This window comes from Balaenoptera ricei, chromosome 1, assembly GCF_028023285.1.
Source record: "Balaenoptera ricei isolate mBalRic1 chromosome 1, mBalRic1.hap2, whole genome shotgun sequence".
Lineage (NCBI taxonomy): Eukaryota > Metazoa > Chordata > Mammalia > Artiodactyla > Balaenopteridae > Balaenoptera > Balaenoptera ricei.
In genome coordinates this window covers 106723529-106737555 of record NC_082639.1, presented here as the reverse complement: position 1 = coordinate 106737555, position 14027 = coordinate 106723529, and the positions used below count along the sequence as shown (strand labels likewise).

General features: G+C 43.6%; 1 non-coding gene across 1 annotated transcript; it reads right to left on the bottom strand.

Moving 5' to 3' along the window:
- Positions 1-299: 299 nt before the first annotated feature.
- TRNAQ-CUG (transfer RNA glutamine (anticodon CUG)) lies at positions 300-371 on the bottom strand. Its single transcript has one exon. It is a non-coding gene; the product is annotated as a tRNA-Gln (tRNA).
- Positions 372-14027: the final 13656 nt, after the last annotated feature.

Below are 14027 nucleotides of genomic sequence, written 5' to 3'. Positions count from 1 at the left end.
CGCGGGCTCGTCCCCCCAACCTGCCCGCCACGTCCGTGTGGACCGCGCCACTCGGAGCAGCCGGTTTTCCTCAGGAGGAGGCGGCAGAGCGCGGGGGACGCGGCTGCGAGGCACGGGCGGCGGCAGGAGGGTCGCGGGTCCGGGGAGCCTCCTTCTCGGGACCCAGACGGTCGGGTCGAGAGCAGGACTGAGGAGGATGCGGGAGCGGGAAAGCGCATCCGGGCAGCGCGCATCTGAGGCGCGAGTTCGCTTTCAGGAGGAAACTGAGTAAAAGATGGCTAGGCGCTGCCTAAAGGGAAAGGTCCCACCGAGATTTGAACTCGGATCGCTGGATTCAGAGTCCAGAGTGCTCACCATTACACCATGGAACCCTCTGCCGGCCGCTCCACTGCTGCCGCCGCTGAGCCAGGCGGCGCACAGCCCCGCGGGCCCAGGAGCGGCCTCCCGCCCGTCGCTCACGTCACCCCGTCCCGAGCCCGCTTCCTCCGCGACGCCAGGAGGCGCCTGACTCGCCTGCCCTAGGCCATCTCTTCAGGTTTGTTTGTCGTGGAATGAGATGAAATCCATTCGGGGTGAGCGACAGGGAAGGGCTTTTAGGGCTCCCCCAAATCCACCTGCTCTGCCGGCATTTCTAGAGTTTTCTGCCCTGAGGTAAAATTCCCGCGAGGAAAAAAGTTCCTTTCCTCTTCTTTCCAAGTGTCCTCTTCCCGCTGCCGTGGGAGCTCTGAAGACCCTCAGAACAGCTCTTGGGACTTCGTGGGATGTCCCATCCCTGGGACCCCAGGTCCAAGGGTAGAATCGCTGGGTGCTGGGGGCTTTGCTGTGGGATCCGGCCGCGCACGTCGCACTGCGAGCACCCAGGGCGGCTCATGGCCTGCCAGGTTGTGTAACGCAAGGTTCCCTGCTGAAGGCGCGGTGAGGCCAAACAACGGGATATGCTGGAGTTTGAAGCAGAGAAAGGTTTACTGCAGGGCCACGCACGGAGAAAGTGGACTCCTGCTCAAAAGACCCAAACTCCCTGATAGGTTGTGAGGCAGGAGATAGATGGGCTCCAGGCTACACGTTTAAAACTGGCCTCCTGTTCACACTTCCTGGGGTGAGAAGAAGATGGGCTCCAGGCCCGACATTCATTACCAGTCCCCTGGTTTTTCTTTTTTTCCTCTTTGCTTTTTTTTTTCTAACATCTTTATTGGAGTATAATTGTTTTACAATGGTGTGTTAGTTTCTGCTTTATAACAAAGTGAATCAGTTATACATATACATATGTTCCCGTATTTCTTCCCTCTTGCATCTCCCTCCCTCCCACCATCCCTATCCCACCCCTCTAGGTGGTCACAAAGCACAGAGCTGATCTCCCTGTGCTATGAGGCTGCTTCCCACTAGCTATCTATTTTACGTTTCGTAGTGTGTATATGTCCATGACACTCTCTCACTTTGTCCCAGCTTACCCTTCTCCCTCCCCATATCCTCAAGTCCATTCTCTAGTAGGTCTGTGTCTTTATTCCCATCTTGCCACTAGGTTCTTCGTGACCTTTTTTTTTTCCCTTAGATTCCATATGTATGTGTTAGCATACTGTATTTGTTTTTCTCTTTCTGACTTACTTCACTCTGTATGACAGACTCTAGGTCCATCCACCTCACTACAAATAACTCAATTTCGTTTCTTTTTATGGCTGAGTAATATTCCATTGTATATATGTGCCACATCTTCTTTATCCATTCATCCGATGATGGGACACTGAGGTTGCTTCCGTGTCCTAGCTACTGCAAATAGAGCTGCAATGAATATTTTGGTACATGACTCTTTTTGAATTATGGTTTTCTCAGGGTACATGCCCAGTAGTGGAATTGCTGGGTCGTATGGTAGTTCTATTTGTAGTTTTTTAAGGGACCTCCATACTGTTCTCCATAGTGGCTGTATCAATTTACATGCCCACCAAGAGTGCAAGAGGGTTCCCTTTTCTCCACACCCTCTCCAGCATTTATTGTTTCTAGATTTTTTGATGATGGCCATTCTGACCGGTGTGAGATTATATCTCATTGTAGTTTTGATTTGCATTTCTCTAATGATTAATGATGTTGAGCATTCTTTCATGTGTTTGTTGGCAATCTGTATATCTTCTTTGGAGAAATGTCTCTTTAGGTCTTCTGCCCATTTTTGGATTGGGTTGTTTGTTTTTTTTGTTATTGAGCTGCATGAGCTGCTTGTAAATTTTGGAGATTAATCCTTTGTCAGTTGCTTCATTTGCAAATATTTTCTCCCATACTGAGGGTTGTCTTTTCGTCTTGTTTATGGTTTCCTTTGCTGTGCAAAAGCTTTTAAGTTTCATTAGGTCCCATTTGTTTATTTTTGTTTTTATTTCAATTTCTCTAGGAGCAGGTCAAAAAGGATCTTGCTGTGATTTATGTCATAGAGTGTTCTGCCTATGTTTTCCTCTAAGAGTTTGATAGTGTCTGGCCTTACATTTAGGTCTTTAATCCATTTTGAGTTTATTTTTGTGTATGGTGTTAGGGAGTGTTCTAATTTCATACTTTTACATGTAGCTGTCCAGTTTTCCCAGCACCACTTATTGAAGAGGCTGTCTTTTCTCCACTGTATATGCTTGCCTCCTTTATCAAAGATAAGGTGACCATATGTGTGTGGGTTTATCTCTGGGCTTTCTATCCTGTTCCATTGATCTATATTTCTGTTTTTGTGCTAGTACCATACTGTCTTGATTACTGTAGCTTTGTAGTGTAGTCTGAAGTCAGGGAGCCTGATACCTCCAGCTCCATTTTTCGTTCTCAAGATTGCTTTGGGGCTTCCCTGGTGGCGCAGTGGTTGAGAATCTGCCTGCCAATGCAAGAGACACGGGTTCGAGCCTTGGTCTGGGAAGATCCCACATGCCGCGGAACAACTAGGCCCGTGAGCCACAACTACTGAGCCTGCGCCTCTGGAGCCTTTGCTCCACAACAAGAGACGCCACGATAGTGAGAGGCCCGCGCACCGCAATGAAGAGTGGCTCCCACTTGCCGCAACTAGAGAAAGCCCTCGCACAGAAACGAAGACCCAACACAGCCATAAATAAATAAACAAAATAAAAATTAAAAAAAAAAAAAGATTGCTTTGGCTATTCAGGGTCTTTTGTGTTTCCATACAAATTGTGAAATTTTTTGTTCTAGTTCTGTGAAAAATGCCAGTGGTAGTTTGATAGGGATTGCATTGAATCTGTAGATTGCTTTGGGTAGTAGAGTCATTTTCACAATGTTGATTCTTCCAATACAAGAACATGCTATATCTCTCCATCTATTTGTATCATCTTTAATTTCTTTCATCAGTGTCTTATAATTTTCTGCATACAGGTCTTTTGTCTCCTTAGGTAGGTTTATTCCTAGATACTTTATTCTTTTTGTTGCAATGGTAAATGGGAGTGTTTTCTTAATTTCACTTTCAGATTTTTCATCATTACTGTATAGGAATGCAAGAGATTTCTGTGCATTAATTTTGTATTCTGCTACTTTACCAAATTCATTGATTAGCTCTAGTAGTTTTCTGGTAGCACCTTTAGGATTCTCTATATATAGTATCGTGTCATCTGCAAACAGTGACAGCTTTACTTCTTCTTTTCTGATTTGGATTCCTTTAATTTCTTTTCCTTCTCTGATTGCTGTAGCTAAAACTTCCAAAACTATGTTGAATAATAGTGGTGAGAGTGGGCAACCTTGTCTTGTTCCTGATCTTAGTGGAAATGGTTTCAGTTTTTCACCATTGAGGACAATGTTGGCTGTGGGTTTGTCATATATGGCCTTTATTATGTTGAGGAAAGTTCCCTCTATGCCTACTTTCTGCAGGGCTTTTATCATAAATGGTTGTTGAATTTTGTCAAAAGCTTTCTCTGCATCTATTGAGATGATCATATGGTTTTTCTCCTTCAATTTGTTAATATGGTGTATCACATTGATTGATTTGCATATATTGAAGAATCCTTGCATTCCTGGAATAAACCCCACTTGATCATGGTGTATGATCCTTTTAGTGTGCTGTTGGATTCTGTTTGCTAGTATTTTGTTGAGGATTTTTGCATCTATGTTCATCAGTGATATTGGACTGTAGTTTTCATTCTTTGTGACATCTTTGTCTGGTTCTGGTATCAGGGTGATGGTGGCCTCGTAGAATGAGTTGGGGAGTGTTCCTCCCTCTGCAATATTTTGGAAGAGTTTGAGAAGGATAGGTGTTAGCTCTTCCCTAAATGTTTGATAGAATTTGCCTGTGAAGCCATCTGGTCCTGAGCTTTTGTTTGTTGGAAGATTTTTAATTACAGTTTCAATTTCAGTGCTTGTGATTGGTCTGTTCATATTTTCTATTTCTTCCTGGTTCAGTCTCGGCAGGTTGTGCATTTCTAAGAATTTGTCCATTTCTTCCAGGTTGTCCATTTTATTGGCATACAGTTGCTTGTAGTAATCTCTCATGATCGTTGGTATTTCTGCAGTGTCAGTGGTTACTTCTCCTTTTTCATTTCTAATTCTATTGATTTGTGTCTTCTCCCTTTTTTCCTTGATGAGTCTGGCTAATGGATTATCAATTTTGTTTATGTTCTCAAAGAACCAGCTTTTAGTTTTATTGATCTTTGCTATCGTTTCCTTCATTTCTTTTTCATTTATTTTTGATCTGATCTTTATGATTTCTTTCCTTCTGCTAACTTTGGGGTTTTTTTGTTCTTCTTTCTCTAATTGCTTTAGGTTCAAGGTTAGGTTGTTTATTTGAGATGTTTCCTGTTTCTTAAGGTAGGATTGTACTGCTATAAACTTCCCTCTTAGAACTGCTTTTGCTGCATCCCATAGGTTTTGGGTCATCGTGTCTCCATTGTCATTTGTTTCTAGGTATTTTCTGATTTCCCTTTTGATTTCTTCAGTGATCACTTCGTTATTAAGTAGTGTATTGTGTAGCCTCCATGTGTTTGTATTTTTTACAGGTCTTTTCCTGTAATTGATATCTAGTCTCATAGCATTGTGGTCAGAAAAGATACTTGATACGATTTCAATTTTCTTAAATTTACCAAGGCTTGATTTGTGACCCAAGATATGATCTATCCTGGAGAATGTTCCATGAGCACTTGAGAAAAATGTGTATTCTGTTGTTTTGGGGTGGAATGTCCTATAAATATCAATTAAGTCCATCTTGTTTAATGTATCATTTAAAGCTTGTGTTTCCTTACTTATTTTCATTTTGGATGATCTGTCCATTGGTGAAAGTGGGGTGTTAAAGTCCCCTACTATGATTGTGTTACTGTCAATTTCCCCTTTTATGTCTGTTAGTATTTGCCTTATGTATTGAGGTGCTCCTATGTTGGGTGCATAAATATTTACAATTGTTATATCTTCTTTTTGAATTGATCCCTGATCATTATATAGTGTCCTTCTTTGTCTCTTGTAATAGTCTTTATTTTAAAGTCTATTTTGTCTGATATGAGAATTGCTACTCCAGCTTTCTTTTGATTTCATTTGCATGGAATATCTTTTTCCATCCCCTCACTTTCAGTCTGTATGTGTCCCTAGGTCTGAAGTGGGTCTCTTGTAGACAGCATATATATGGGTCTTGCTTTTGTATCCATTCAGCCAGTCTGTGTCTTTTGGTGGGAGCATTTAATCCATTTACATTCAAGGTAATTATCGATATGTATGTTCCTATTCCCATTTTCTTGAATGTTTTGGGTTTGTTATTGTAGGTGTTTTTCTTCTCTTGTGTTTCTTGCCTGGAGAAGTTCCTTTAGCATTTGTTGTAAAGCTGGTTTGGTGGTGCTGAACTCTCTCAGCTTTAGCTTGTCTGTAAAGGTTTTAATTTCTCCATTAAATCTGAATGAGATCCTTGCTGGGTAGAGTAATCTTGGTTGTAGGTTTTTCTCCTTCATCACTTTAAATATGTCCTGCCACTCCCTTCTGGCTTGCAGAGTTTCTGCTGAAAGATCAGCTGTTAACCGTATGGGGATTCCTTTGTGTGTTATTTGTTGTTTTTCCCTTGCTGCTTTTAATATGTTTTCTTTATATTTAATTTTTGATAGTTTGATTAATATGTGTCTTGGCATGTTTCTCCTTGGATTTATCCTGTATGGGACTCTCTGTGCTTCTAGGACTTGATTAACTATTTCCTTTCCCATATTAGGGAAATTTTCAACTATAATCTCCTCAAATATTTTCTCAGTCCCTTTCTTTTTCTCTTCTTCTTCTGGGACCCCTATAATTCGAATGTTGGTGTGTTTAATGTTGTCACACAGGTCCCTGAGACTGTCCTCAATTCTTTTCATTCTTTTTTCTTTATTCTGCTCTGCGGTAGTTATTTCCACTATTTTATCTTCCAGGTCACTTATCCCTTCTTCTGCCTCAGTTATTCTGCTATTGATCCCTTTTAGAGTATTTTTTTTTAAATTTATTTTATTTATTCATTTTTGGCTGTGTTGGGTCCTCGTTTCTGTGCGAGGGCTTTCTCCAGCTGTGGCAAGCGGGGGCCACTCTTCATCGCGGTGCGCAGGCCTCTCACCGTCGCGGCCTCTCCCGTTGCGGAGCACAGGCTCCAGACGCACAGGCTTAGCAGGTGTGGCTCACGGGCCCAGCCGCTCCGCGGCATGCGGGATCGTCCCAGTCCAGGGCTCGAACCCGTGTCCCCTGCATTGGCAGGCAGACCCTCAACCACTGCGCCACCAGGGAAGCCCCCTTTTAGAGTATTTTTAATTTAATTTATTGTGTTGTTCATTGTTGCTTGTTTCCTCTTTAGTTCTTCTAGGTCCTTGTTAAATGTTTCTTGCATTTTGTCTATTCTATTTCCAAGATTTTGGATCATATTTACTATCATTATTCTGAATTCTTTTTCAGGTAGACTGCCTATTTCCTCTTCATTTTTTAGGTTTGGCATGTTTTTACCTTTCTCCTTCATCTGCTGTGTGTTTTTCTGTCTTCTCATTTTGCTTATCTTACTGTGTTTGGGGTCTCCTTTTCGCAGGCTGCAGGTTCGTAGTTCCTGTTGTTTTTGGTGTCTGTCCGCAGTGGCTAAGGTTGGTTCAGTGGGTTGTGTAGGCTTCCTTGTGGAGGGGACTAGTGCCTGTGTTCTGGTGGATGAGGCTGGATCTTGTCTTTCTGGTGGGCAGGTCCACGTCTGGTGGTGTGTTTTGGGGTGTCTGTGAGCTTTTTATGATTTTAGGCAGCCTCTCTGCTAATGGGTGGGTTTGTGTTCCTGTCTTGCTAGTTATTTGACATAGGGTGTCCAGCACTGTAGCTTGCTGGTCTTTCAGTGAAGCTGGGTCTTGGTGTTGAGATGGAGATCTCTGGGAGATTTTCGCCATTTGGTATCATGTGGAGCTGGGAGGTCTCTTGTGGACCAGTGTCCTGAAGTTGGCTCTCTCACCTCAGAGGCACAGCTCTGATGCCTGGTTGGAGCACCAAGAGCCTTTCATCCACACGGCTCAGAATAAAAGGGAGAAAAAATAGAAAGAAAGAAAGAGGATAAAATAAAATAAAGTAAGATAAAATAAAATAAAGTTATTAAAATTAAAAATTAAAAAATAATTATTAAGAAAAAAATTTTTTAAGTAAAAAACAACAACAAGAAAAAAACGGAGGGACAGAACCCTAGGACAAATGGTGAAAGCAAAGCTATACAGACAAAATCTCACACAGAAGCATACACATACACACTCACAAAAAGAGGAAAAGGCAAAAAAATAATATATCTTGCTCCCAAAGTCCACCTCCTCAGTTTGGGATGATTCGTTGTCTATTCAGGTATTCCACAGATGCGGGTATATCAAGTTGACTGTGGAGCTTTAATCCGCTGCTCCTGAGGCTGCTGGGCGAGAGTTCCCTTTCTCTTCTTTGTTCGCACAGCTCCCAGGGTTCAGCTTTGGATTTGGCCCCGCCTCTGCATGTAGGTCGCCTGAGGGTGTCTGTTCTTCGCTCAGACAGGACGGGGTTAAAGTAGCAGCTGCTTCGGGGGCTCTGGCTCACTCAGGCACGGGGAGGGAGGGGTACGGAATGCGGGGCGAGCCTGCGGCGGCAGAGGTCGGCGTGACGTTGCACCAGCCTGAGGCGCACCGTGTGTTCTCCCGGGTAAGTTGTCCCTGGATCACAGGACCCTGGCAGTGGCAGGCTGCACAGGCTCCCAGGAGGGGCGGTGTGGATAGTAACCTGTGCTTGCACACAGGCTTCTTGGTGGCGGCAGCAGCAGCCTTAGCGTCTCATGCCCATCTCTGGGGTTTGCGCTGATAGCCGCGGCTCGAGCCCATCTCTGGAGCTCCTTTAAGCAGCGCTCTTAATCCCCTCTTCTCGAACACCAGGAAACAAAGAGGGAAGAAAAAGTCTCTTGCCTCTTAGGCAGCTCCAGACTTTTTCCCGGACTCCCTCCCGGCTAGCCGTGGCACACTAGCCCCCTTCAGGCTGTGTTCACGCCGCCAACCCCAGTCCTCTCCCTGGGATCCGACCGAAGTCCGAGCCTCAGCTCCCAGCCCCCGCCCGCCCTGGCGGCTGAGCAGACAAGCCTCTCGGGCTGGTGAGTGCTGGTCAGCGCCGATCCTCTGTGCGGGAATCTCCCCGCTTTGCCCTCCGCACCCCTGTGGCTGCGCTCTCCTCCGTGGCTCCGAAGCTTCCCCCCTCCGCCACCCGCAGTCTCTGCCCGCGAAGGGGCTTCCTAGTGCGTGGAAACCTTTCCTCCTTCACAGCTCCCTCCCACTGGTGCAGGTCCCGTCCCTATTCTTTTGTCTCTGTTATTTCTTTTTTCTTTTGCCCTACCCTGGTACGTGGGGAGTTTCTTGCCTTTTGGGAGGTCTGAGGTCTTCTGCCAGCGTTCAGTGGGTGTTCTATAGGAGCAGTTCCACGTGTAGATGTATTTCTGATGTATCTGTGGGGAGGAAGGTGATCTCCACGTTTTACTCTTCCGCCATCTTCTCTCCTCATTGCCCCTGTTTACATTTCCTGAAGCAAGAGACAAACGGGCTCCAGGACTACATATTTATCACCGGACTCCTGTCTATATTTCGAGATCTGCACCTCAATATAAAAACCAGCAACAGAAATAACCAGACATTGGACATTTTTTATGGCAGGGACAGAGTAGGACTAAACCCTGTTAAAAGATCAAGTGGTCATACATTTCCCATCCTTGGGGCAAGGGAAACATTGCACCTTGGGGGGTCAAAAAGGAGGGGGCACCACCCCATAATATGTGATGCTAAGGCCTCTGGACTGTAATCCATCTTGGAAAAAAAGTTGCTCACGTGTGTTGGGGAGCGTCCTAGGGCAGGTCAGGTGTGGAAAAAGAAACCAGATAATTGGCCCAAGGTAAACAAAGACCCAGAAGAACTGCCCGGTATAATTGACTTAATGGCCTCTTTTCTGCGCTCCTCATTAGGGAAGATGCCCACGCCCACACCCTTCCTCTCCGGGCGGGCATCTCTGCCTTGCTTCTATCGTCACTAAACAGTTTCTCTGTGTGCTCTCCCACTTGTTGCTGTGCTATGTCTCTAATAATAAACTTTGTACCTGTTTTTACAGTTTTATCTCCATAAGAAATTCATTTTTCACTGGGGGCAAGAGCCAGGGGGCGTGGTGGCTAAGATTCCTAGTTTTCATCCAGGCTACCCAGGTTCAATTCCTGGGCAGGGAATTAAGATCTTGCTTCACGCCCCCCACTCACTGCTGCCTCTCAGAGATCAGTTTCAGGGAAGAGTTTTTATAGGCAAAATTTGGGGTGGGGGGGTGGCTGCAGAGTGTGTGACCTTCCTCTGACTGGTTGGTGGTGAGGTGACAGGGTGGTGTTCTAGGAATCTCGATCAGCCTTCTGGTTCCAACCAATCTGGGGTCCAGGTTCTTACGCCCACTGTGAATTTACCATCCTCCCGACCTGGGTGGGTCCCTAGTTCCTGTAGAAGACCTCAAGAGACCTGTATCAGATAGTTATGTATATTCCTTGAGGAGGAAACTGCACCCTGCCCCATGGCTGCATTATTGTTTCTTGACTGCCTTTCCTTTGTTTCTGCATTTCCTCAGTCCTCTAATTAGTAACTATTTGAATCTGCCCTTCGGAACTCAGTGAGGAGGCTGAAACCTTTTTCCTACAAACAAGAAATGGGGGGCATGGAAAGGCTTTTGGACATGGGAGATCCCCACAGGGTCCTGCTCCATTTCAGTGCCCCGTTTTCTTTGATACTCCTCAGTCTTGAGAGGAACAAAGGTGTTAGACAAGAAAAGGAATAATATTTTTGATAGAGAGGTTAAAAATAAACTCCCCAGAGGAACTTGGTGTTAAGGGGATGTGTTTTCAAGGTGTGGCCAGGTGTAATCCTGTTATAGGATTTGGGCTTTAGTTGGGTGATTTGTGGGAAGATGGGAGGAAGCAGGGTTTGCTCCATATTGAATACTGTTAGCATGGGCAATTGTATGATTGGAATAAGAAAGTAACAGTCATTTCCTTATGAAAAGAGGAAGATGTTTAAAATTTTGTAGGTTGCACAGTGACCTTGTTTTTCTCTGTGACTGAACAAAATCCTGAGGTAGCCTGTCTGAAGTTGATATTCTGTATCTGAGATTGTTTATTTCCAACGTGAGAACAAATCAGTCAGGCTGTGAAATCCCTATAACAGAGAACAAGAAAAGAGAGCACTCTGGTCTTTTAAGCTGTAGGTGCAAACCTGACTGGGTATCAGAGTGACTTTAACAAAGTTTCTGGAATTTTCTGTAGCTCAATTTCTCACTTAAAAATGGGACAAATAGGAGTTCTTCCTACATGGGTTGTCCTAGGTTTTAAATGAGAAGTGCAGGTAAAGCATTAAGCCCAGTGCCTGGCACATAGTAAATAATACATGTTAGCTTTTATCAGTCCATCACTCTCAGCATTTTTATCATCTGCCTTATTCTTTTAAATAACTGCAGACCCTTTCAGGGTATGAATGGATTATTATAAATAAATGTTCTCCAGTTGATGGACATGAAATTGGCTCCAGTGTTTATTTATACACATAATACTGCAGGGGACATCTACATGTCTATATCTAATCCAGTAATATCTTGGTATACTCTGGGGATTGGTTCCAGGACCCCCGTTCATACTGCAGATGCTCAAGTTTGTTATATAAAGTGGTGTAGTGTTTGCATATAACCTATGCACATCCTCCTGTATACTTTAAATCATCTCTAAATTACTTAAGTTAAACACCTAATACTATGTAAATTCTAGGCAAATGTAACAGGGAAGAGCCAATTTTGACTCCATGTTGGATCTGTTTCTTTGACTTTAGCCTTTGCTTTTCGTTGCTTTTGTTATTATAATCATACATAATGGCCTGACTCAGGGAACTCTACCCACCTGTGAATGGCTGCAATAAAGAAGAAATTAACACATCCCCTCCCTGAGGCTGGCCATTCCAGGAGATGTTTTGCAAGACTGATGGTCTTTTTACTTCCTCACCGCTTATCCCTCTCTGATTCTATAAAAGAAACGGGCATCCAGACCCCGATAAGATAGTTATTTTGAGACACTAGTCTGCCATTTTCTCATTCGGCCAGCTTTCCAAATAAAGTCATATTCCTTGCCTCAACACCTTGTTTCTGATTTATTGGCCTGTCATGAGGCGAGCAGAGTTAGCTTGGACTTGGTAAAGCAAATACGCTCAACAAATTTAAGTTTTGCTTTTGGAACTTTCTGGAAAATTTTTTCTGAATATTTTAATTCATGGTTTGTTGAATTTTTGGATGCCCAACCCATGGATACTGAGGGCCAACTATTTTGCATCACTGTTTGTGTATTTCTCTAATAGCTATTCCTGTAAAGGCAATTGCTCGGTTTAGAAATATACTTGTACATACATATCTAATTTTGCTAACGCCTGCCCTTTTTCTTTGAAAAGATGCTTTACCAATTCATATTTCCAATCATTTATGAGAAAACTCTTTTTCTCCACACCCTTGCCACACGGAATAGCTTCTGTACTTACCATTTATTTTTGACAACAATCAACCCCTTATTGAGAGATTTCTTCAAGTGAGTTCACACTCATTGACTTAAGTGACATCCTGGAAAAGCTTAAATCATATGATTTTTCTCTGTTCTCTTCTTTTTTTTTTTTAATTTTAGTTTTTTATTTTTGGCTGTGTTGGGTCTTCGTTTCTGTGCGAGGGCTTTCTCTAGTTGTGGCAAGCGGGGGCCACTCCTCATCACGGTGCGCGGGCCCCTCACTATCGCAGCCTCTCTTGCTGTGGAGCACAAGCTCCAGACGCACAGGCTCAGCAGTTGTGGCTCACAGGCCCAGTTGCTCCACGGCATGTGGGATCTTCCCAGACCAGGGCTCGAACCCATGTTCCCTGCATTAGCAGGCAGATTCTCAACCACTGCGCCACCAGGGAAGCCCCCTCTTCTATTTTTTGACTACTGTATTTTCTCAGGTAATCTGAGCCAAGTGCAGTGCAAATATATCACTGTTGCTTGGTGGCTGTTGTTGCCTGCTGGGTTTGATGCTGAGCAGGGCCCTGTGGGACTCCTGGGCACAAAGCCTTTCTGTGTCCCCCATTTCTTTGATTACAGGAAATAGCCTTCATTCAGACTCCATGACCTTTCCGGACTTCCAACGGGCAGATTATCAAGCAGTTGCTAATTAGGGAAGGGAGGGGATGTGAGATCAGGGAGAAACAGTCAAGAGAAACAATAGTGAAGCCTTGGGGCAAGGTCCTGGTTTTCCATCCAACAGATACACACAAAGATATCGTGGAGCTGTTTTTCAAATACTTGAAACCCCCTCCACGTGGGAGAAGTTAAGGATTAACGATGGTATGCTGCCCACAAGCACGTAGACCCCACACCAGTTGGAACCTGAAGGTTGATGATGTTGACTCCTACTTATCTCACCACCAACCCATCAGAAGAATGTCCCCAAGCTGATCACGCCCTCTTTGAACAATTACTATAAAACTTCTCACCATCCTCTCCGGAGGTGGAGGTGGAGGTGGGGGTGGGGTGGGTGGGGCACAGTTTTTGAGGCGCTAGCCTGCTGTGTTCCCTCTTTGCCTGGCAAAGAAATAAAGCTACTGTTTCTCTTTCCTCCGAAATTCTGTCTCCATATTTCTATTCAGCACCGGGGTACCAAAGCCGAGATTTCACGCGTTCTGTTTGGAAGGAAGTCACTCTATGCAGCCTACACTTAAGGAATGGGGAGTTATGCTCCGCCTCCTGAAGGGCAGAGTATTTATGTAAATTGTTTCAAATTCTTCCGTATGGGAGTTTTCTCTATTCTACCCCTCTTATTATTCTATCATTTATATCAGTATGGACTCATGGGTATTTTTTATACTTTATATTATAGTCCAATACTAGGTAATTTATATTGTTGTTCAAATTGTTCCAGCTTTGGCCATTGGAACCACTTTCAGTTGGTTCCTGTGTCCCTGCGACATACCCTCATCAGTTTGCTTTTTGAGCACTTCCTTACTTTCTGGCACTACAAGAAAGCATTTTTTTTTTCTTCTATAATATAATTGGGAAAATGATATAACCTCTCAATATAATTACAAAAGCAAGATGTTGTAAATTGATGAATATTAATACACATTCATCTGTAACTAGGGCTTTGTATCTTGAGTTGTTTTGAGTTCACTTTCCTATTCACATCTTACTTTTACCTTGGTTTAGAATTTAACCAATGATTTTTTTTGGTAACCTTTCATATTATAAGTAAAATGAGAGCGTCAATGAACTTAGAATTACATGCCTTGTATTTAAAGAGGAAACTGAGGTACTTATTACTGATAACTAGGAATTATATTATCAAAAGACTGTTAATTCAAAAAACTTCCATGCTGAAAGAGGCAAATTTATATGTTAAAAGAAGGAAATGAAAAAGAAGCGGCTTTCAATTTACTTTTGAACTAGAATAGTCTGCAGATTAAAAGATACTAGGTCCATTTTAGTAGAGGATAAATCCCCAGTATCACAAGGATTATGGAAGAAAAAAGACCTTCTAATACTCAAAAAGCATTTCCACAGGTGTAATTAGGCAAAATAGCAGGGAATTGTA